The 23956-nt window shown below is 40.4% G+C and overlaps 1 protein-coding gene across 4 annotated transcripts in view; it reads left to right on the top strand.

Moving 5' to 3' along the window:
• Window positions 1-23956, top strand: part of NELL2 (neural EGFL like 2) — a 352025-nt gene that overhangs the window by 78002 nt on the left and 250067 nt on the right. The gene's annotated exons all lie outside the window — the stretch shown is intronic.

Raw genomic sequence — 23956 nt, forward strand, 5'->3', positions numbered from 1 at the left:
TTACCTAGAAAACCTAAGCAGTGGTTCTCAACCAGGGACAGTTTTGTCCCCCAGGGGACATTTGGCAACGTCTAGAGACATTTTAGGTTGTCACCATTGGGGTGGGGTCCTACTGGAGGCCAGGGATGCTGCTAAGCATTACGCAATACTCAGAACAGCCCCCCAAAACAAGGAATTATCTGGTCCAAAATATGAATAGTGCCAAGGTTGAGGAACCCCAGTCTAGAACAAGTAACTTCATCTCTCTGTAAGATAAGGACATGCATAGTGCCTACTTAGCTAATACAAAGAAAGCACTTAGAAAAGTGCCTCCTATTGTAAGCACTCAGTAAATGCTAGCTCTTGTTATTCATTCAACAGATATTTCTAGAAGGCTCACTGTGTGCCAGGCACTATCCTGGATGCTAGGTGTACAGTGGAAGGGGAAGCACAATAGGCCTGGTCCCTACCCTGGAGGAGCTTGCTGTTTCTGACTGCAGGGGTCACTGCAGAGGTGACCACTGCTCCTGAGGGGCAGCAGCGTCTGTCACTGTTGGGGCCACCTCATGCTCTCTATGCCTCCCTCCTGTTTTTTTTGTTTTTGAGAAGATAGCCGGCCCCATGCCTCCCTCCTCTTAAAGTACAAGCTCCTTTTTCATCTCTTTTTAAAAACCTCTCTTTTAGACTTAGAAGAATCCACCAAAAGAAGAAAAATGTTAGCTCCAGCTTCCCCGTCGCACTCACCTGAACTTCAGCGTCACAAACCTCTCACCCAATCCATGTGCAGACACTACGAGTATCTCCCATCATACTTTGAGAGTGGGGAGGTCTTTTTCATGCCACTGGCTCTCCAGTTGGAGAGTCCTCTTCACCCCAGGGCTTCTCTTCCTTCCCCACTGGCTATGGGTACCCTAGTCTTTCTTCATCAGTGCTAGATCCCTGAGTTTCTTCTATACCCTCTTCCCTTATTCCTTCAGAGCTGCCAGAAGCATCTCAGCCTCCTGTTCTTGCTCCTACAGCTTAATGTGGCTCAGGGAGGGAGAATCTCCATTCCCTTTACAGGTGCTGTAGAGAGGAGACATTCTTAGGGTCCTACATGGGAAGTTTGAATGTGGTTTCACCTGGAGGCCAAGCTGTAAAGGGTGGTCTGTGTCAGCACTTTTAGGCTTAGGTAACCGAGGCCTTGTATGCCGACCACTCCCAGTTCCTGAGCCAGTTCTGACCAGGACATGGAATACATCAGGACCTCACTCCACTGGTGTGGGGGTACAACTGATTGGAATTCACTGTGACTGGTGCCTGGTGTTCCTAAGAAGAGCCCTGTGCTGCTACGTGCCTACTGAGTCATACCTTTTCCTTGTGCCCCACTGTGCTGGTCCAGTTCATATATCTGGGCTTCTGCTTTGGTTTTGTCTTAGCCCTGCAGTTCTCTGAGTAACACAGTGTCTCTGAAAAGGCAGATCACAGAACCATGATCTGTTCCTAACCACCTGTCTAGACTCCTTCCGTTTCCCCGCTCCCTCCCTCCCACAAACCTTATGCTCTAGCGATATAAAATACTCAGTCCATGAATGTACCATGCTTCTGCACACCTCCATGCTTTGCATACTGTTTCCTGGATTTCCCAATTCAACCCAAACCTCAGTTCACCTTTACCTCTTTGACTATTAGATATTGAACTTCTGGCTCCCTTCTTCAATATCTAGTCTACAGCTTGTTCAGTTATCTCATCCCTCTATCTCATCTGCCTTCTCGATTTCTCCCTTTCCCATTGAGGTGCCAGGTATTTCTGAGTTCAGCCTACTGGATTCATGAAACCAGAATATATTGGATTTAAATCAATCACAGCATACTGTAGTAGGTTGAGTCTTCTGAGGACCTAACCATCATATATAATATTGCTTCTGTGTAAAAATGCAGACGAAAGTCTTAAAAAGTGATTGACCAACACTGTTTTGGAAACAGACACATTTGTAAATTGTAGATTGACCATAGCAAAAATGTGTATGTGTGTGTATGTATACGTGCACACACACATATATACACACACATATTTACATACTGTATTTATGTTTTCTGCATTTATGTACATACTTTATGAAACAAGAGGGAAGAATGAATAATAATGCTACAAGTGGGCCGGCCCTGTGGCTTAGCGGTTAAGTGCTCGCGCTCCGCTACTGGTGGCCCGGGGTTTGGATCCCAGGCGTGCACCGACACACCGCTTCTCCGGCCACGCTGAGGCCGCGTCCCACATACAGCAACTAGAAGGATGTGCGACTATGACATACAACTATCTACTGGGGCTTTGGGGAAAAAAAAGGAGGAGGATTGGCAATAGATGTTAGCTCAGAGCCGGTCTTCCTCAGCAAAAAGAGGAGGATTAGCACGGATGTTAGCTCAGGGCTGATCTTCCTCACAAAGAATAAATAAATAAATAAAAAAAAATAATGCTACAAGTAAGACATCAGAAGAAAAACAAAATTAGGGTATATTTCTCGTGAGTGAATGTCAGATTGTACAGATAAGGGAGAGAAGGTACGCAAATAGGAAATATGTGAATGAATCATTGGATGTTGGTATTTAAATAGGAAATATATTGTTGATGTTTGGGCCTAATTTCCTAAATTAGAAACAGAATTTTATCTTTCACATATCTGTATGTAATGCAGAGCCATATCTAAATGTGGTATGAAGGTACAAACACCCATTTTATCTTCCAAATGCTAGAAAGAAAATAATTCTGTGGAAATGGAATATGAACCCAAGAGAAAGAAATATATGACTTGGAATAGCGTTCAAATAGGAAATTCTGGGGTAAAAGAAAGCAGCTTGTTTTAAACTACACTCAGATATTATGTTCATAGACTCTTAAACTCTAACAAGTTTCCTTGCCTGGACTAATGAGGTAGTTGGACCTGATAATTAGTATGGCCATGCCTCCCAGGACCTCTCCATAAACCTTCGTGCAGGATAAAGTGTGTTTACATGTGAGATTATTGGGTATTGCCTAGAGCTGTGCAGCGAGTCCAGGGTTGTAAACCTTGAGAATTAGGAGGGGAGGGGAATGACCTATCCTTACCCAGCCAAGATAGGTGTGTTGTTTTATCCTCCAAACCTTGAAAAGGGAAATTAATTCAACTCTGTTCAACAAGTATTTATTGAACTCCTTCTCTCTGTCTTGGACTAGAATTGCTGAGTTATTGGGATAAAGGAGAAGTATAATGTACAGTTCTTGCCCTCAAGGAGATTAAAATCAGTCTTTCTAAGGATATAAGACTGGTATATAAAGCAATTAGATCTGAAACAGAGAAAGATATAAGGGAGCACAAAGTGCCACACTGAAAAATAGTGAAAATGCATGGTAAACAATCAGAGCTATGGGCTATCATGAAAGGAAAAGAATTGTCAAGAAGGTCGGAATTGACATGCTAAATCCTGGTTGCATTATAATTCCAGGATTATTGTGATGCCCAGTTCTCCTCTGCTTTAAAGAGTGTAAAATATAGTGAAGAAATTATCTGTAGGCCACTGTGTAGACTTTTTGCCTGATTTGTTTTTTAAAAGCTAATCTTGCATAGCAAAAGAAAAAAAACAAGAACACTAATTTAGGTGTTCTGAACGTTCTCTGCAGGTCAACACACAGCTATCCCCCAAACTGATGCTGAAGCTGAGATAAGACAAGTCCAATGCTTTCATTTGGCTCTGGAAGGTGTTTCTGGCCATTCAATTAGAAATTATTTTCTATGACATTCTAGAAATTTATATTTCTAAGAAAATACTCAACCCACACTATAATCATCTGAGGGGAAAGTTTTGAACCTGCCATTAACTGATGCCCTCTGTTATTCCTTTTTCTAGGGACATGCTCATCTCAGAATGCTACAAAGGACTAATTTCTTTTCATAAATCTAGGATCCCGTGCAGACTTGCCAATTCAGATTCCAAGGGGAAAGGAGAGAGTCTTTGGTCTTAGTACCTAACAATATAAAACACTGTTGTAAATTTTTTGGTATGTATATTAAACTAGGTGGCAATGCAAAGTAGTATTTGAAGGCAAAATAAATCTGTAACCTTTACTTAGTATTTGAGCAGACAACAATACACTGTTATGAAAAGGCATAGAAGGAGGTGGCGAAGTCATCAAAGAACAAAACAATTGGCCACACTTATTGTTTTCTACGTGGACTGCGCCAAAAAAGAGAATTACAGAATTGATCCCTGCTCTTGGAAAGCATCATAGAATGAGAGAAGATAGGATATGCCTCCAAATATACACATCAACAGCAGTGATGATAGCAAGTTAACAGGGAGTATTTACCTCCTTCCTTTTCTGCTTAGGTAGCATCTAGATTTGCTCTAAGCCTCTTAGAGCTGAAACATTGTTTCAGTCTTCCTTTCTAGACATACACATAGCTAACTAAAGATATAAAAGAATTACTCTTTATTTAGGGGAAATTATATCTATATTTGTTGCTTCCAGGGGTAAACTATGGCTCTATGGACCAAATTTGGGGCCTATTTTTATATGACCCCTTGAACTAAGAACAGTTTTTACTTTTTTTTTTTTTTTGTGAGGAAGATCAGCCCTGTGCTAACATCTGCCAATCCTCCTCTTTTTTTGCTGAGGAAGACTGGCCCTGGGGTAACATCCGTGCCCATCTTCCTCCACTTTATATGGGACGCCGCCACAGCATGGCTTGCCAAGCGGTGCGTTGGTGCGCGCCCGGGATCCAAACTGGCGAACCCCAGGTCGCCGCAGCGGAGCGTTCACACTTAACCGCTTGCACCACCGGGCCGGCCCGCTTTTTATATTTTTAAATGATTATAAAATAAATAAATAACAAGAAAAGAATATGCAACAGAGATGTATGTGGCCTGCAAAGCCCAAAATATTTACTTGCTGGCCTTATACAGAAAATTTTGCTGATCCTTGTTTTAAAGAATGACGCCCAGGGGAACATCTGAATGAGTCATAGGAAACTTGGGGAGTAGACTTAGAGAATAGGCTAAGCTCCCGTAGCAAGGAGGCCCAAATGCAGTGCTCAAATAAGAAAGAAGTTTATTTCTCTCTCACATAACCATCTAGAGGTAGGCAGGTGGTTCCAGGGGCGATAGGTAGCTCTGCCGCGTGAGGTTATTCAAGGCCCCAGCGCCCTTGTCCTCATTGAAGCGCTTGGCTTCCTACCACCATATCCCTATTCCAGTCTGACGGAAAGGAGAGTAGGGGCAGTCAGTTTCCTTTTTAATAAGAAAATCTGGATTGTAGCACATAGCACTTCTACTCACATCCTAATTACCAGAGCTTAAGTCACCTGGCCACTTTAGCTCCAAGGGAGACTAGGGAATGTAATTTCTAGCTGGACAGCCAGGTGCCCAGGTAAAAGTAGGGAGTTTTATTACTAAAAAGAAGAAAAGAATTATTGCTATTGGGCCGGCCCGGTGGCTTAGCGGTTAAGTGCGCGCGCTCTGCTACTGGCGGCCCAGGTTCGGATCCCGGGCGAGCACCGATGCACTGCTTCTCCGGCCATGCTGAGGCCGTGTCCCATATACAGCAACTAGAAGGACGTGCAACTATGATGTACAACTATCTACTGGGGGCTTTAGGGAAAAGAAGGAGGAGGATTGGCAATAGATGTTAGCTCAGAGCCGGTCTTCCTCAGCAAAAAAACAGAGGAGGATTAGCACGGCTGTTAGCTCAGGGCTGATCTCCCTCACAAAAAAAAAAAAGAATTATTGCTATTGGAGGACAACTGGTGGTCTCTGCCACAAAGAGGTAGACAGTTCCTAGTACTGGATTATTCCTGATCTTCATGGCTGAATGCCCAGCACGTAGCAAGTGCTTAGCATATATTTGTTGAATTAATTAAGGTGAGCAGAAAACTGGAGGCAATCCTTAGCCCAGGAAGGGGCACTTAAAGAGAAATCCAAGGCTTGAAATGGGAGAGACACAAGCTTGGTGGAATTAGCTGGAAGGCTCCTGGGAAGGGATAAATCAGTAGTGGAGGTTATATACCTTCTAAAAAGGTGAAGTCCAGAGATTAGCTTAGACAAGAAGTAAATTTTCTGTTCTTTATCCAGGGTTAGTATAGCATTTAAATAGTGAATTTAATTTAGAAAAACTCATAGGGGTGGGAAAAACTCCAAGAGGATAGTAAGATGGAGTGGGGGCAGGGTGTGAGGGTGAGTGGGAGTTGAGGGTGTATCCAGTCTGGTAAATGGGGCAAGTCCAGTAGCCCCACAGTTCAAAGTCAGGCAGGCATCATTTGACGGATTTAGCATTCTGACACTTTTCAGTAGGATTCATCCATTCCTGAGGGACAGCAGAGAGAACTGGCAAGATCCTGACAGTGCATCAGAGCCTCAACCAAGCAGATGGATGTGCGGGGCAGAGTTTCGAGTTCTAGGCTGAGAAACTGAAGCAGCAGCTCAACTTTGTAGATTGGGCCAACATAGTGGGGCTGGGAAATGATTTATTTTAGAGGCTGCACAAATTCTCAGAACTCTTTTTTGTTGAATCTATGAGCAGCAAGACTTAATTCTGAGCCCCCACTTCTGATTTTCTGACATCATTATTATAACTGGCTCAGATAATTTGATTATTATAATTAAAGAAGGATAAAAGCAGAACAAACTCCCAAAATTGATGTCTCAGGTCAAATTGGCCTATTAGGTGGAAGATGAAATTGTGCATTTCAGCACTTCAGCTCTGCATAATTGGTGGGTCGGGCACCATGTATTATCTCTTTGGCTATTCAGCAAAGATTCTGTTAGAATCTGCTTGTGCCATCTGAGGTTGCACAGTTTATAACCTTCACATTTTATAGATGTAAAACTATATTATAGGTCCCTATTCCTTATTCTTGTCAATTAATAGGTATCAATCAAATGTTAAAGATACGTAGTAGAAATCTCACCTTGATCTTGTTATTCTTTCTTCTTCATTTTTTTTTTTTTTGTGAGGAAGATTGTCCCTGAGCTAACATCTGTTGCCAATCTTCCTCTTTTTGCTTGAGAAAGTTTGTCCCTGAGCTAACACCTGTACCAGTCTGCCTCTATTTTGTATGGGAGTTGCTGCCACAGCATGGCTGACGAGTGGTGTAGATCCACACCTGGGATTCAAACCCGAGAACCCAGGCCGCTGAAGCAGAGCACATGAACTTAACCACTATGCCACCGAGCTGGCCCCATGCTTTCTTCTTTTTACACTAATAATTCTACTAAAGCCAAAACACCAGCACACCTGTGGATAAAAAGATAGCCAGGTTTTGAATAGAGATTTTTTTCTCTCTCTTCTCAGGCACTGTATGATTATTTGATCAGACCTCAAAGAAAATAAAGGAATGACTTGATTCAGTTTTCACTTAAAAAAATAAGTTTACATACATTTCTCTTTGGCACTTATAGTTACTCTCTTAATAGATGAACACTTTACAAAGAGTAATCATATGTCTATTTAAGATATAGCTAGGTAATATATATGGGATAATTTACAAGAGAGAAAAATTACCTAATTCATAAATTTATACACTTGACTGTTAAGGTGAGTAATTTGTTGATTTAAGCAATACCTCCTACGCCAATAACTGGTGTCAGTATGTAAAGGGGCACTTGGGCCTTTTCATCGACTGTTAAAGGTAAGATCAGTGAAAACTCAAGTTTTTTTCTTTTTTTTTAAAGAAATTCAAACATTTCGTTTATTCAAGTTTTCAATGACTGTAGTCAAAAGCAGAAGTATGTTCTGTAAATTATGATAGTCCATGAATTAAATTTTCCGTATGTATTTAAGACATTGGCGCCTGATATTAGCTGTCAAATTGTATGCACTCAGTTTGGGTTCAGTTTGATGTGGTATTTTGGATTGGTCTAATTTAAAGTTCTGCAAATTACTGATTCTTAAATCTGCTACGTGTGTTCAAATGATGTTGTTGAGACTCCTTTCTACAAGTAATGAGGCAGGATCAGCAGAGGAATGCAACCAGTCTATTAAACTTGTGAATGACATCATCACCATCGTCATTGTCATTGTCAGCGTCATTGTCATTGTCAATCATCATCGTCCCTTTTATTTGCTTAATGTTTCTGCCTATTTGGCTTTGTTCTTGAGCATTATTGCAGTTGGGAGAAGAGATGATAAAGAGGAACACTATTTTGGTTCGTTTACCCTCTTAGTTTTGCTGGTAACAAAACTGGTGGTAACTTTGCTGGTGAGGTTCTGAGGGCCTGCTAAACACTAGCCGAAAGCTGCTTATAAACTCAAGTGCCAATTGCCAATTTTAATTTTAATCTACAATGAGGATTATAACAGTTAATTAAACCAGAACACTCATCTGGTTGATCGCTACTGCTCTCTGTAAAGGAAAATGTACCTAGGAAGCCAAATTATTATCAGAAAGTTACTTGTTAGCATGGAATCAAAACAAACAAAATGGAATAATCTTAATAACTTGTATTATATCTATATATAAAATTTTAATACTTTATTTTAAGCTCCAAATGATAGAGATGTTTTATTGTTTGTAGCCCCCCTACATTCTGACTGCATTTTGTTCTACTTTATTTTTATTTTATTTTTTTTTTTAATTTTTTGTTTATTGCAGTAACATTGGTTTATAACATTGTAAAAATTTCAGGTGTACATCATTGTACTTCTATTTCTGCATGGACCACATCATGTTCACCACCAAAATACTAATTACAACCCATCACCACACACATGCACCGAATTATCCCTTTCACCCTCCTCCCTCCCCCCTTCCCCTCTGGCAACCACCAATCCAATCTCTGTCCCTATGTATCCGTCCATTGTTGTCACTATCTACTACTTAATGAAGGAGATCATATGGTATTTGACCTTCTCCCTCTGACTTATTTCACTTTGCATTATATCCTCAGTGTCCATCCATGTTGTCACAAATGGCTGGATTTCATCGTTTCTTATGGCTGAGTAGTATTCCATTGTGTATATATACCACAGCTTCTTTATCCATTCGTCCCTTGATGGGCACTTAGGTTGCTTCCAAGTCTTGGCTATCGTGAATAAGGCTGCAATGAACACAGGGGTGCATGTACCTTTGCAAATTGGTGTTTTCAAGTTCTTTGGATAAATACCCAACAGTGGAATAGCTGGATCATATGGTAGTTCTATCCTTGATTTTTTGAGGAATCTCCATACTGTTTTCCATAGTGGCTGCACCAGTTTGCACTCCCACCAGCAGTGTATGAGAGTTCCCTTCTCTCCACATCCTCTCCAACACATGTTGTTTCCTGTCTTGTTAATTATAGCCCTTCTGACGGACGTGAGGTGATATCTTATTGTAGTTTTGATTTGCAATTCCCTGATAATTAGTGATTTTGAACATCTTTTCATGTGTCTGTTGGCCATCTGTATATCTTCTTTGGAGAAATGTCTGTTCAGGTCTTTTGCCCATTTTTAATTGGGTTGGTAGTTTTTGTTGTTGACATGCATGAGTTCTTTATAGATTTTGGAGATCAAGCCCTTATCAGATGTATGGTTTGCAAAAAGCTTCTCCCAATTGTTAGGTTGTCTTTGCGTTTTGTTGATGGTTTCCTTTGCTGTGCAGAAGCTTTTAGTTTGATGTAGTCCCATTTGTTTATTTTTCTATTGTTTCTCTTGCCCGGTCAGATGTGGTGTTTGAAAAAGATGTTGCTAAGACCGATGTCGAAGAGCGTACTGCCTATGTTTTCTTCTAGAAGTTTCACAGTTTCAGGTCTTACATTCAAGTCTTTAATCCATTTGGAGTTAATTTTTGTGTATGGTGTAAGGTAAGGATCTACTTTCATTTTTTTGCATATGGCTATCCAGTTTTCCCAACACCATTTGTTGAAGAGACTTTCTTTTCCCCATTGTATGTTCTTGGCTCCTTTGTCAAAGATTAGCTGTCCATAGATGTGTGGGTTTATTTCTGGGCTTTCGATTCTATTCCACTGATCTGTGTGTCTGTTTTTGTGCCAGTACCATGCTGTTTTGGTTACTATAGCTTTGTAGTATATTTTGAAGTCAGGGAGTGTGATACCTCCAGCTTTGTTCTTTTTTCTCAGGATTCCTTTAGCTATTCGGGGTCTTTTGTTGTTCCATATAAATTTTAGAATTCTTTGTTCTATTTCTGTGAAAAATGTTGTTGGAACTTTGATAGGGATTGCATTGAATCTATAGATGGCTTTAGGAAGTATGGACATCTTAACTATGTTAATTCTTCCAATCCAAGAGCATGGAATATCTTTCCATTTCTTTGTGTCGTCTTCAATTGCTTTCAGAAATGTTTTATAGTTTTCGGTGTACAGATCTTTCACCTCTTTGGTTAAGTTTATTCCTAGGTATTTAATTCTTTTTGTTGCAATTGAAAATGGGATTGTATTCTTTTTTTTTTTTATTTATTTATTTATTTATTTATTTTATTTTTTGTTTATTGCAGTAACATTGGTTTATAACATTGTAAAAATTTCAGGTGTACATCATTGTACTTCTATTTCTGCATGGACTACATCATGTTCACGACCAAAATACTAATTACAACCCATCACCACACACATGTACCCAATTATCCCTTTCACCCTCCTCCCTCCCCCCTTCCCCTCTGGTAACCACCAATCCAATCTCTGTCCCTATGTGTTTGTTTATTGTTGTTATTATCTACTACTTAATGAAGGAAATCATACGGTATTTGACCTTCTCCCTCTGACTTATTTCACTTTGCATTATACCCTCAATGTCCATCCATGTTGTCACAAATGGCTGGATTTTGTCGTTTCTTATGGCTGAGTAGTATTCCATTGTGTATATATACCACAGCTTCTTTATCCATTCGTCCCTTGATGGGCACTTAGGTTGCTTCCAAGTCTTGGCTATCGTGAATAAGGCTGCAATGAACACAGGGGTGCATGTACCTTTGCAAATTGGTGTTTTCAAGTTCTTTGGATAAATACCCAACAGTGGAATAGCTGGATCATATGGTAGTTCTATCGTTGATTTTTGAGGAATCTCCATACTGTTTTCCATAGTGGCTGCACCAGTTTGCACTCCCACCAGCAGTGTATGAGAGTTCCCTTCTCTCCACAACCTCTCCAACACATGTTGTTTCCTGTCTTGTTAATTATAGCCATTCTGACGGGCGTCAGGTGATATCTCATTGTAGTTTTGATTTGCATTTCCCTGATAGTTAGTGATTTTGAACATCTTTTCATGTGTCTGTTGGCCATCTGTATATCTTCTTTGGAGAAATGTCTGTTCAGGTCTTTTGCCCATTTTTTAATTGGGTTGGTAGTTTTTTTGTTGTTGAGATGCATGAGTTCTTTATATATTTTGGAGATTAAGCCCTTATTAGATGTATGGTTTGCAAATATCTTCTCCCAATTGTTAGGTTGTCTTTTCATTTTGTTGATGGTTTCCTTTAGTTTTATAGTTTAATATGTTTTATAGTTTTCGGTGTACAGATCTTTCACCTCTTTGGTTAAGTTTATTCCTAGGTATTTAATTCTTTTTGTTGCAATTGAAAATGGGATTGTATTCTTAATTTCTCTTTCTGTTACTTCGTTGTTAGTGTATAGAAATGCAACTGATTTTTGTATGTTGATTTTGTATCCTGCAACTTTACCATATTCGTTTATTACTTCTAAAAGTTTTCTGGTGGATTCTTTAGGGTTTTCTATATATAAAATCATGTCATCTGCAAATAGTGACAGTTTCACTTCTTCCTTTCCAATTTGGATCCCTTTTATTTCTTTCTCTTGCCTGATTGCTCTGGCTAGGACTTCCAATACTATGTTAAATAGGAGTGGTGACAGTGGGCATCCTTGTCTGGTTCCTGTTCTTAGAGGGATAGCTTTCAGTTTTTCACCATTGAGGATAATATTAGCTGTGGGTTTCTCATATATGGTCTTTATTATGTTGAGGTACTTTCCTTCTATACCCATTTTATTCAGAGTTTTTATCATAAATGGATGCTGGATCTTGTCAAATGCTTTCTCTGCATCTATTGAGATGATCATGTGATTTTTATTCTTCATTTTATTAATGTGGTGTATTACGTTGATTGATTTGCGAATGTTAAACCATCCCTGCATACCTGGAATAAATCCCACTTGATCATGGTGTATAATCTTTTAATGTATTGTTGTATGCGATTTGCTAGTATTTTGTTGAGGATTTTCGCATCGATGTTCATCAGTGATATTGGCCTGTAATTTTCTTTTTTTGTGTTGTCCTTGTCTGGTTTTGGTATCAGGGTAATGTCAGCTTCGTAGAATGAGTTAGGAGCTTCCCCCTCCTCAATTTTTTGGAAGAGTTTGAGAAGGATAGGTATTAAGTCTTCTTTGAATGTTTGGTAGAATTCACCAGGGAAGCCGTCTGGTCCTGGACTTTTATTTTTGGGGAGGTTTTTTGATTACTGTTTCGATCTCCTTACTGGTGATTGGTCTATTCAAATTCTCTACTTCTTCTTGATCCAGTTTTGGAAGGTTGTATGATTCTAAGAATTTATCCATTTCTTCCAGATTGTCGAATTGGTTGGCATATAGTTTTTCATAGTATTCTCTTATAATCTTTTGTATTTCTGAGGTGTCTGTTGTAACCTCTCCTCTTTTATTTCTGATTTTACTTATTTGTGCCTTCTCTCTTTTTTTCTTGGTGAGTCTAGCTAAAGGTTTGTCTATTTTGTTGATCTTTTCAAAGAACCAGCTCTTGGTTTTATTAATTTTTTCTATTGTTTTTTTGGTCTCCATTTCATTTATTTCTGCTCTGATTTTTATTATTTCCCTTCTTCTACTGATTTTGGGCTTTGTTTGTTCTTCTTTTTCCAGTTCCTTTAGGTGCATTGTTAGTTTGTTTATTTGAGATTTTTCTTGTTTGTTGAGATAGGCCTGTATTGCTATAAACTTCCCTCTTAAAACCGCTTTTGCTGTATCCCATAAATTCTGGCATGTGGTATTTTCATTTTCATTTGTCTCCAGGTATTTTTTGATTTCTTCTTTGATTTCTTCGTTAACCCAGTTGTTGTTCAGTAGCATTTTGTTTAATCTCCATGTATTTGTGGCTTTTCTGATTTTCTTCCTATAGTTGATTTCTAGTTTCATACCGTTGTGGTCAGAAAAGATGCTTGGTATTATTTCAATCTTCTTAAATTTATGGAGACTTGTTTTGTGGCCTAATATGTGATCAATCCTGGAGAATGTTCCATGTGCGTTTGAAAAGAACCTGTATTCTTCGGTTTTTGGATGGAATGCTTTGTATATATCTACTAGGTCCATCTGTTCTAGTGTGTCGTTTAAGGCCAATGTTTCCTTATTGATCTTCTGTTTGGATGATCTATCCGGTGGGGTAAGTGGAGTGTTAAAGTCTACTACTATTATTGTGTTACTGTCTATTTCTGTTTTTATGTCTGTTAATAATTGCTTTATATATTTAGGTGCACCTACATTGGGTGCGTAGATATTTACAAGTGTTATATCCTCTTGTTGGATTGTTCCCTTGATCATTATGTAATGCCCTTCTTTGTCTCTTTTTATAGTTTTTGTTTTAAAGTCTATTTTGTCTGATATGAGTACTGCTACCCCAGCTTTCTTTTCATTGCCATTTGCGTGGAGTATCTTTTTCCATCCCTTCACTTTCAGTTTGTGAGTGTCTTTAGGTCTGAGGTGTGTCTCTTGTATGCAGCATATATATGGGTCTTGTTTTTTTATCCAGTCAGCCACCCTATGCCTTTTAATTGGAGCATTTAGTCCATTGACGTTTAAAGTAGCTATTGATAAGTATGTACTTACTGCCATTTTTTAACTTTATTTTTTTTTTTCCCTCAGTGTTTTAGTAGTCCTTCTCTGTTCCTTACTTCTTCTATACAGAATTGATGGTCACTTTAGTTTGACCTCTGTCTGAAAGCTGTACTCTTTAACTACCCTCCTCCCTCCTTTTATGTTTTTCATATCATATCTAACCTCTTTTTTGTGCATTTGTATCCATTACGTTCTAATCGTGGAAATAGATCATTTTTCCTATTTGTGGTCTTCTCTTTTCCCCTTAAATCAGTCCCTTTAACATTTCTTGTAACACTGGTTTCTTGGTGACAAACTCCTTTAATTTTTGCTTATCTGGGAAAATTTTGATCTCTCCTTCCATTTTGAACGATAACCTTGCTGGGTAGAGTATTCTTGGCTGTAAGTTTTTTCCTTTTAGCACTTTAAATATATCGTGCCATTCTCTTCTAGCCTGTAAGGTTTCTGCTGAGAAGTCAGCTGATAGCCTTATGGGGTTTCCTTTGTATGTAACTTGACATTCTCTTGCGGCTTTTAGGATTCTCTCTTTATCTTTAATTCTGGACATTTTGATTATGATGTGTCTTGGTGTGGGCCTCTTTGGGTTTATCTTGTTTGGGGCTCTCTGTGCCTCCTGTACCTGGATGTCTGTTTCCTTCCTTAGGTTAGGGAGGTTTTCATCTATTATTTCTTGAAATAGATTCTCTGCCCCCTTGTCTCGCTCTTCTCCTTCCGGGACACCTATAACACGGATGTTAGTGCGCTTGATGTTGTCCCAGAGGTCCCTTAGACTGTCCTCACTCTTTTTAATTCTTTTCTCCCTTACCTGTTCACCTTGGGTAAGTTCTTCTAGTCTTTCTTCCAGCTCACTGATCCGTTCTTCTGTATCCTCTACTCTGCTTTTGAGTCCCTCTAATGAATTTTTCATTTCCAGTATTGTATTCTTCATTTCTGATTGGTTCTTTTTTATATCTTCCATTTCTTTGTTGACATTCTCACTGAGTTCATCTATTCTTCTCCCCAGATCAGTGAGCATCCTTAACACTCTTAGTTTGAACTCTCTGTCGGGTAGGTTGCTCATTTCTGTTTCACTTAGTTCCTTTTCTGGGGTTTTGTCCTGTTCCCTTACTTGGAATGTATTCTTTTGCCTCCTCATTCTGCCTCTTTCCCTGTGCTTGTGTCTACATATTAGGTAGGTCAGCTACGTCTCCTGCTCTTGGATAGGTGACCTTATGTAAGTGATGCCTTAGGAGGCTTCCAGTGTGCTTCCCTCAGTTCTCAATTTTCCAGGGGTGGCCCCTATGTGGGCTATGTGTGTCCTTCTATTGTGGCCTATTAGCTCTCCCTATAGGCGCCCAGGGAGGCTGAGTTATGCTCCTGGCCAGCTGTTGTAATGCTCAGCTGCTTGTAGTTGTTGTGGGCCCTTCAGTCTCTTTGTCAGGTGTGGGGAGCCCCAGCACAGTTGGCTGTAAGTTCTAATACCACATTTGTGTTGCAGTATTTCTTTTAAGTGAGTAGGCCCCCAGTGTGGCAGGTTTTTAGGCTCAGGGCCTTACAATTGCTGTAAACCTCTAGCCTATTAGGTCTCTTGTCAGCTCTCTGGGGATTGCAGCTGGATGGGGCTGCCCTCAGGCACAGGAGCACCCAATTGTTTCAGGCTTTGGAAGGTGGGGCAAACCTCCTATGTGGGTCTTTGAGAAACACAAGTCTTCTGCAGCTGACAAGCCCTGTTGCCCACAGGTCCACACACACAGTCAACACAGTCCTGCCCCGTGTGAGCGCCCCGACCTCCCCAAGCGGACCCAGTCTCTCCACGGCGGGAGCCCCACACACTCCGCCACCACCCCACACTCTCCACCCGCTCCTTGTGCACACCCTGCCCCGCTCAAGTCAGCTCAGTTGCCAGGCTGCAGAGAATCCAGTCACCAATCTATTCAGGCCCACAAGTTGCCTGAGGGCTTGTTGTTGGGTGGGGCCTGTCTCTAGGGTGGGCTGCCTGCCCTGGCTGAGCTGGATTAAATCGGTGCTCTAGCGGGTGGAGCAGACCCTGGGCTAGCAGGTCTCAGGGAGAACTCCAATGGCGTCTGTGTCAGCACGCTCACAGCAGGCCACAACAATGGCCGCCGCCAATGTCCCAGTCCCTGGAGAGGTCTCACCCCTCACCGTGATGCACTCAGGGCCTATTAGGTGAGTCTCTTGTCACCGAAGCACTGTGTACCTTTCTTTCTGGTGATTTTAGGATGCTTTCTGGAACGGGTGAGTTTGTGCACGGGCCCTTTAAGAGCCAGTTTTAGTTTCTTTGTGAACCGGGTTTTCTGGGGGTGCTACCCAATGCTTTAGTAGCAGGCAAAGTCAGATATTATGCCACTGGTGTCGATTGTGCTGGGTCCACAAAATGCCCACAGCGGGGGCCCTCCCGGCTCAGGGCCCCAGTCCTCCAGGGAGGCTGCAGTACCTGTGAGCTGCTCCCGGCGGCTGTGAAGCTGGCAGCTTGTGAAGGCGGCGTTTTTCTCTCCAGAAGGGAGTCTCTGCCTCTTCTACCCCAGTTAGGATTGTCCGTTGTTGCAGGAGTTCCTCTTATCCAGTTTTCAGTTCTGTCTCAGGGGTAATTTTTCCACGAGTAGTTGTAAATTGGCTGTGTCCACGGGAGGAGGTGAGTTCAGAGTCTGCCTACGCCGCCATCTTGACTCCGCCTCCGTCTCTACTTTATTTTTTTTATTTTATTTTATTTTTTGTGAGGAGGACTAGCCCTGAGCTAACATCCGGGGCCAATCCTCCCCTTTTTTCTTGGGGAAGAGTGGCCCTGAGCTAACATCCGTGCCCATCTTCCTCTACTTCACATGGGACGCCACCACAGCATGGCTTACCAAGTGGTGTGTCGGTGTGCGCCCGGGATCCGAACCTGCGAACCCCGGGCCGCCGAAGTGGAGCGCGCGCACCCAACTGCTTGTGCCACCGGGCTGGCCCCTGTTCTACTTTATTAAAGAAAATTCCAACATGTGAATCATAAATGATTTGCTTAAAGTCAACCAGTTAGTTGCTAAATCCAGGAGTAGAACCTGTTACTTGTTTTTGTTTCTTTGAATGGTTGGTTAATGCTTATGTTTCTGATTATATTTATATTTTTATGTGGTTGAATATTTACAACATTGAGCCAACAAACATTTTTGTAAATAATACATGAAGATTCATATGTTTATTGTGCATTGAATCAAATTATAATTAGCTGTAGATTTGAAAGAAACTTTCAAGATTGTTTTGGGGTTTAATGGGAATAAAATGTAGAAGGGAAATTTCCAAGTCGACTTTCCACAAGTATGTCCTTGCACTCCCTTAACCTAGTGATGTAAAGGGCATATAGATGTCTAAAAGGTGAGGATGTCGCATCATTAGATATGGGTTTTCTCCATGAAAAAGTTGTGGATTACTCATACATTTTGCCCAATAACTTTTTAAGAAGAATTATTTGAAAATTATGTTTTTAAAAAGCTTTTGGTTTTAAAATTTAGTGCAGTTTATGTCTCAATAGTGTAGAGTATCTAGCTGAGAAATTATATGATATGAATAGTTTTGTAGATTTGAAAAGCCTAAATTTATCCAAAGATCGAGAGAAATGTATTTATTTATCTTCAGAATATACTTTTATAAAAATTAACTTAAAATGAGGGTTTATCTACTCTCCAGAGTGCACCACCATTGTGTTGGTAGGGCACTATCTTGTAATAATAGGAAGCACATTGGCCTGGGTTGGGATCCTGGTTCTCCTACATGAATTTGGTGGGTTCATTCAATTATTTTCATGATTGCTTTTGTCAGTTCTGTTGGAGGAGGTCATTGAGAGGACATGACCATGAGTTGACCCTTGAGCTGGGCCTGGGCAATCGGACGCTTCTTGCCTCCTCGCCTGTCCTTGGAATGTACCTTCTGCCCACTGTTCCCACAGTGGGAGGTGTTTTCAAGGATGCAGCCTTGAGAAGCAAGGTGTTGTTGAGACCATCTGCATGGTATACATGACTGAACCCAGTTAAGCCTCTATATAAATTTTTAAGATTCTGGCGGACGTGGGTGGAGATCTGCTTGTCTTGTAGCTGCCCAAGAGAAGCCTTGTATGTAAGTTCTCTTGCTTATTTAACCCGCCACCTACCAATCTGGAATGGTCTGCCTCTTTCTTTGATCTCTCCTTGTCCTTCGTGTACAGGGCCAATTTCAGATTTTACCCAGGAAGCTCCTGAGGTTTCAAACCAACAATTTTCTAATATAGTAAGTTCATAGAAATGAGCTCTGATTTTGAGCCGCTAATGGTGATAATTGCAAGTGTGTTGGCTTCACTATGCCTCTCTTTCCATCTTTCCTCATCTGTGATTTCTATTACTATGGAGCTAATAATCCCATTTATTCAAAGTTACCGTGAGGCTTAAATGAGATTGTTCATGCTTAAGGACTTTGCAAACTGCATCTATAGTGTTAACAAAATTTTAATGGCTTTTAAAATTGTTACTATTATTTTGCTCTGCAAGTTTGCACTATAAAGGCATGGATATATTGAAGGGAGAGTAAGAGCAATGGACAGTAATTACGATAATAGTTCTAACTTCATATATTTCTAACCTGAATTTAGAAGACAATAACCTTTCATAGTTAGAGACTTTTCCAAAAGGGTAATTTGATGAATTTTGGAACATTCTAAGTCAACCATTCTATGCCTGAGATTAGACTGTTTTTATAATTGAATTTGCCCATGGTATTTTTATTGTTCTGGTTATGTGGGGGAAAATCAATTTATGTTTCTACACACTGCAGATGAGACAGAGACCTGTCAATGGGTAAAGACTCATTTGATTCATGTTGCCAACTGTAGTGATGCAGTTGCAGTGCAAAAGAAGAAAATAATTCTTACTGATTTCTTTGTTATTGGAAGATGGACAAATCCCTTCTCTTTACTTTTACTACTAATGCACTAAAAATACTTAGAGAAGCTCCAGTCTGACTCTCCTCTTCAGTAAACACCCATATTTACTACATAATTGCATTAAGCTATAGCCTATTTTAGAAATAAACCAGTCTCTCTCTCGCTCTCCTTTTTCCTCTTAACTATGTATATGGAGAATACATAGCACATTGTTTAAATCCCTAGAAATTGTTACTGCATCCACATATGAACTCATCACCCCATCTTGGTAGTCCCGTGACTAAAAATGAATATTTTGATGTAATTGTTTCTGAGCTGCTTCGTTATTTATTAATAACGGCTTTAAACTGCTACTAGTTGTTTTCTTAGTGGGATTTTTAGGCTCTTCACATAATAAAAATGGAAATGCTAAAACAAACTTTTGTTTTAAACTCAAGCAGTTCCCTAATTAAAAAGACCTAATAAAGCATGGGCGTGTTGATGGGTTTTTCTGTAGGGCTGAGTAGTAGTGTTTAAAGGTCCGTTTTCTCAGCCTGTTTTTCTCTGAATAGGCAATTCAAGTGATCTTTGGCAGCTCCTCTTTGAAAAGAAATACAGTTTAATTTTGTCTATAAGGGAATAATCATTCTTAGTTCTCTAGAAACAGAGAGTGGTAGGCAGGATTTTGTCTTAAGGATAATTCGATTGCCAAAAACTTTTATGTCAGTTTTCGAATGGGGAAACTGATATTTTGTGGCTGAGTTTGGGTTAGTAAGAATAAAAGGAAGCTCAGACAATCCCCACAAGGGTATTATGGCTCTTGGTAGTTTCAGTGGGTTCCGTAGTCTCGTTACTTGTGAGAGTGATGACAATAAGTATCATAATCCCAATAGCCAGCACATGGTGTTTACCACATGCCAAACACAGCTAAGAATCTGCGTAGCTGGCATTGGAGCCTCATTCTGGCTTCAGAGTTTGTTCTTATAACCATCACACTTTATTTTGGTTAGGAACCAAACATAGGCCTTGTTGAGAAATTGCTTAATACATACCTGAATTAAATGATTAATTCCAAAAACTGAAATGACAACAAAAATAAAGTAACATTAATTCTCACGTATTGGTTTCTTTAACTTGATTTTCTCGTGAGTGTAGGAATTGGATCATATAGTAATAATCACCGAAACTCAGAAGTCTCTCTGAACATTCTATAATCCTTGAGATGAAAATAGAAGGCAGAAATGCTAATTTTATAAATTGGGAAACAGAAATGCAAATGGGGGAAGTGACCTTTCTTAAAATCACTACTCTAGTCACTTAAGGAACTAAAAATGTTATCTTACATAATTACTTTTTTCTGTGTTATGTTCTGTGTTGGTGCTCTCTTATTTGCACTTTTGTCTGTGAGTGGCAGTTAAGCATGGATAAAAGATGCCATGTTCAGGAGACAGTGCAATTTAGTGGAAAGAATATTGGACCAGAAATTGCCATCCCATTACACCTCTAATTTGCTGGGTGCCTTTGGGTGAACCATGCGATTGTTCCTTGGGTTGTTTTACTCACTGGAAAAGGAACCAGTGATAGTTGCCCCTGTTAAGTTTCCAGGGCTTTGTGAAAGCAAAATGGAATGTGGGTTGAAAGGAGAAAAGTATATTATATGTTTTTGAAGGATGAAGTTTGTATAGTATCCGATGTGCAGCATTATGTGTGTGTGTGTATGAATATATATATAAAGTTATATGTGTTGTTCCTGGTGTGCTACAGATTTAGTGTTTCTATGGTCCATCCTTTTCTCCTCCTCTCATTCCTGTGATTCCCATGATTTTCTCAGGCACTCTTATGACTTTAGATACCATATTCTGATGACTTCTGAATTTATATTGCCAACCTTGACCTCTCTCTTGAGATCAAATTCTGTAGTGCCAGCCTCCTCCTGGACACTTCCACATGCATGTCCCATAGCACCTCAAAATTACCATTTCTAAAACTGAAATCCATCTGAGTACCGTCGTGCTTCTACTTCATTTCCTTTCATTCTGTCTCTCAAGCTAGAAACTTTGGATTCAATGGGATTCAATTTTCTCTCTTTCTTTTATCTTTTGTGTGTGTTATATCAGTAACCAAATTCTTTAGATTCTACTTTCTAAATATCTATTGAATTTTAGCCCTCCTGTTTATTCTGATGCTACTCACAAGAGTTCATGCCTTCATCAAGTCCTTTCTGGACTCAGGTATAATGAATTCTTGAAAATATGTTTGTAAGGGGAACAAGAGATTTAAATATTATTAGGGTGACGTAAAGGTTGATGGGAGATGGTGTTCTGTTGACAGAAAGCTGAAAATTATGTTGCAGTCATGACTTATATTTCTCTCTGTCACATCCAGGTAACTTAAAAATCTTCACCTTTGACCTGGGGCCCTGGGTTGGGGGTGCCAGGTGAGGAGACCATCCTGAGGCCATGGTAAGTCAGGCCAGGTTTTCTTCCTCCCACCGGCCTTCCACGTTGCCCCTCACTGCATCACAGGTGGAAAGTTCATGCAAGCCCCAATTTTTAAACCACTGTGCAATGAACTTGGTTAGTCAGGATTAAAAAAATGACTATTATTTTACCTGTCACTACAACATGAGCTGAATGGGGCTTCTGCTGTCCATGTTCGTGCTGGAGGGTCCCTCCTTCATGTAAGTCACCCTACATTCATAGAGGGAGCAAAACAGGAAGATAAGGGGATGAGAGGAGAGGGTGGACAGGGTGAGAGATCCTGTCCTGAATTGTGACCCTGCATGAGTGAATAAGCTTCAAGTCTAAGCCTGATGGAGACCCCATAAGACCCACCTACCACTCTGGTGGGATGGAGGATGGTTCTGCTCTGCAGGTCTCCTTAAGCACTTCCTTAAGTATCTCAATGCAAATATCTCCGTTGGTGTTTGCTTGGGCCTACCCTCATCAACATGTCTGATGTTGCAGTGCAAAGCCCAGTAGCTCTGTACCACCATTGCTGGTCGAAGCCAAGAAAATCAGTTTGACTTGGGAAGGGTAGTTTAGGGATGTGAAAATGTGGTGTTTAAAATATGTGAAATCTAACATAAAAGTCAGTGATCACCTGAATTGCCAAAGCTTCTTAAGTGTTCTCTCAGTATTCATTTTTCTTCCTTCTTAGATAACCTTCACATGGCCACCAAAGAAGTGTTTCCACAATGCAGATGGATCAATTTTTAAAACAGCTTTCCTTCACCTCCAGTTTCCTTCACCATGTTTTCAACCATGATGACTTACATTTTTACTAATGATACTCAAATGTAATTCATTCTTTTAGATCCTTCTTGCTTTCATCTTCAGCTCAATCTTCATGTGTCATTTCATTTGAAAACAAAACAAACAAACCAACCAACCAACCACAAAAATAATACAACCTCTCAACTCTCCCTGCAAATCTGACTCCAGAAACAGTGGAGAATAATATAAAGATTTAGTGAAGGTTTTCTACACATAGCAAACAGCAAAACTTCCTAAAAATCCTCTTTAAAGCATCTCTTCACTAAACTTCCACCTTGTAAGGCAGCTGCCACCCATTTCTAAATTCCTCTTCTCTCACTATAAGAGCTCAAGCTCTCTGGGCCGCACCGTTGGATATCTCTGTGGGTCTGATCATCGTTTCTGTATTCAGGGTAGTCCTTTCTCCATTGCTCTCGTTTGCATCCCCATCTGTCATCCTGCTCAGCAAGGCGAAGGGCGCTGCTGAAGCTCCACCTGCCTGAAAAGGGGGGAAGCATAATAAATATTTATAATTTAATTTTAATTTGTTTTTATCTATCAAATTTAAATGAAGTAATGCAGTTTGTGAATGATTCCCTTGTATATAAATTAGAGTGGATTAAAAGTTAACACTAGATGAATTATTCGCACCGAATGACATTTTGTATGCCTCCTTAAGGAAGCAGAAAGTTTTGGAGCTAGGCGGAATTGTGTGGAATCCCCTCTGCAGCCTGTCTTATCCCTGATGGAACCTGGGGAGAAACTATTACGTTGACCGTGGCAGAAATTGCAGATTATTGTTATGCTTTTGAGTTGTGAATATTGAGGAAGTTTCTTTTTGGAAACAAGAAAGTTTCTTTTTTTCTAAAACTTTGAACAAATATCCTGGGCTTGACTTCACTGCCCTGGATGAGGTGTCTGTTCCTGAATCAATTACTGGGAACAGGGATAGGTGATGCTCTGATTGGTCAGGGTACTTCTAGCACAGAGGAGGTCACGGGTTAAGAGTGGAGAGGGATCATTTTTCGGTGGTAGATAAAAGGTGTTTTTATTTTATTTTTTTACCAAGAGGGTAAGTTGATGTCCATTACGTTGGCACACAATGTCCTGCCTCTCTGGTCCAGCTTTCCCGTCCAGCTCCATCTTGTAATGGCTGCTGTTCACTGCTTCAGTCATGTCCTGCCCTTTCACACCTCTCTGCTTTTTCATAAGCTATTTCTATAACTAAAATGCTTTTCCCTCTCTTCTCTACCTGGTGAACTCCTGATCAGATGCCGTCTGTTTTGTGAGATCTGCCTCCAGATGATGTTGGCTCCTTTTCCCTCTGTGATCCAGCAACACCTTGTACCTACGTGTATGACAGCACTTCTTTCATTGTATTAGGATTATTTGTCCCTTCCTGTGTTTTATGGGTATCTTGAGGGCTTCTCTGTGTCTTTGCATTCCCAGTGATGGACACAGGCCCAGTAATTACATTTTTATTCCATAAATTTGTGGGGCTAGAAAGGTGGGGAACTTTGGGTTAATCCTGTAATCTCTGTTTCATCAAGGTTGTGGTTCTCAATGACATTTCTGCTGCACTGCTCCCAAGGGAATGCTTGGCAATGTGTGGGAGAACTTTGGGTTGTCACAAGGACTGGGAGTTGGATACCACCGGCATTCATTGGGCCCAGGACCCAGGGGTGCTAAATGTTCTGCAATGCATGGGACAGTCTCGCACAAGGCAGAATTGTTCTCTTCAAGGGCCAGTAGTTTCCTCATTGAGAAATACTTACCTAACCTACCTAGTCTAAAGCGTAGAAAAGAGGACAATGATTTGATAACAGAGTCTGTATTTCTGGCTCCCATCATCCCTTTGCACACACTGTGAATAGGAGAGCCTTATGCTCAGTTAGCAGACAGCTTGAATGATAGGTTTTTCCTATCCACTAAATCCATTTCTCTCCCTGTCTGTTTCCTCCATATCTTAGTGCAAGACTAAACCAGGTGGAAATGTAGGGTAAAAGTTTCTGCTTTCCCAGGCAAATCTCCCTTGGCTAGGCTTCCTCTAAGCCTGGGGAGAGGGACA

This window comes from Ceratotherium simum, chromosome 17 (assembly GCF_057802395.1).
Source record: "Ceratotherium simum simum isolate JZ-2026a chromosome 17, ASM5780239v1, whole genome shotgun sequence".
Taxonomy (NCBI): Eukaryota; Metazoa; Chordata; class Mammalia; order Perissodactyla; family Rhinocerotidae; genus Ceratotherium; species Ceratotherium simum.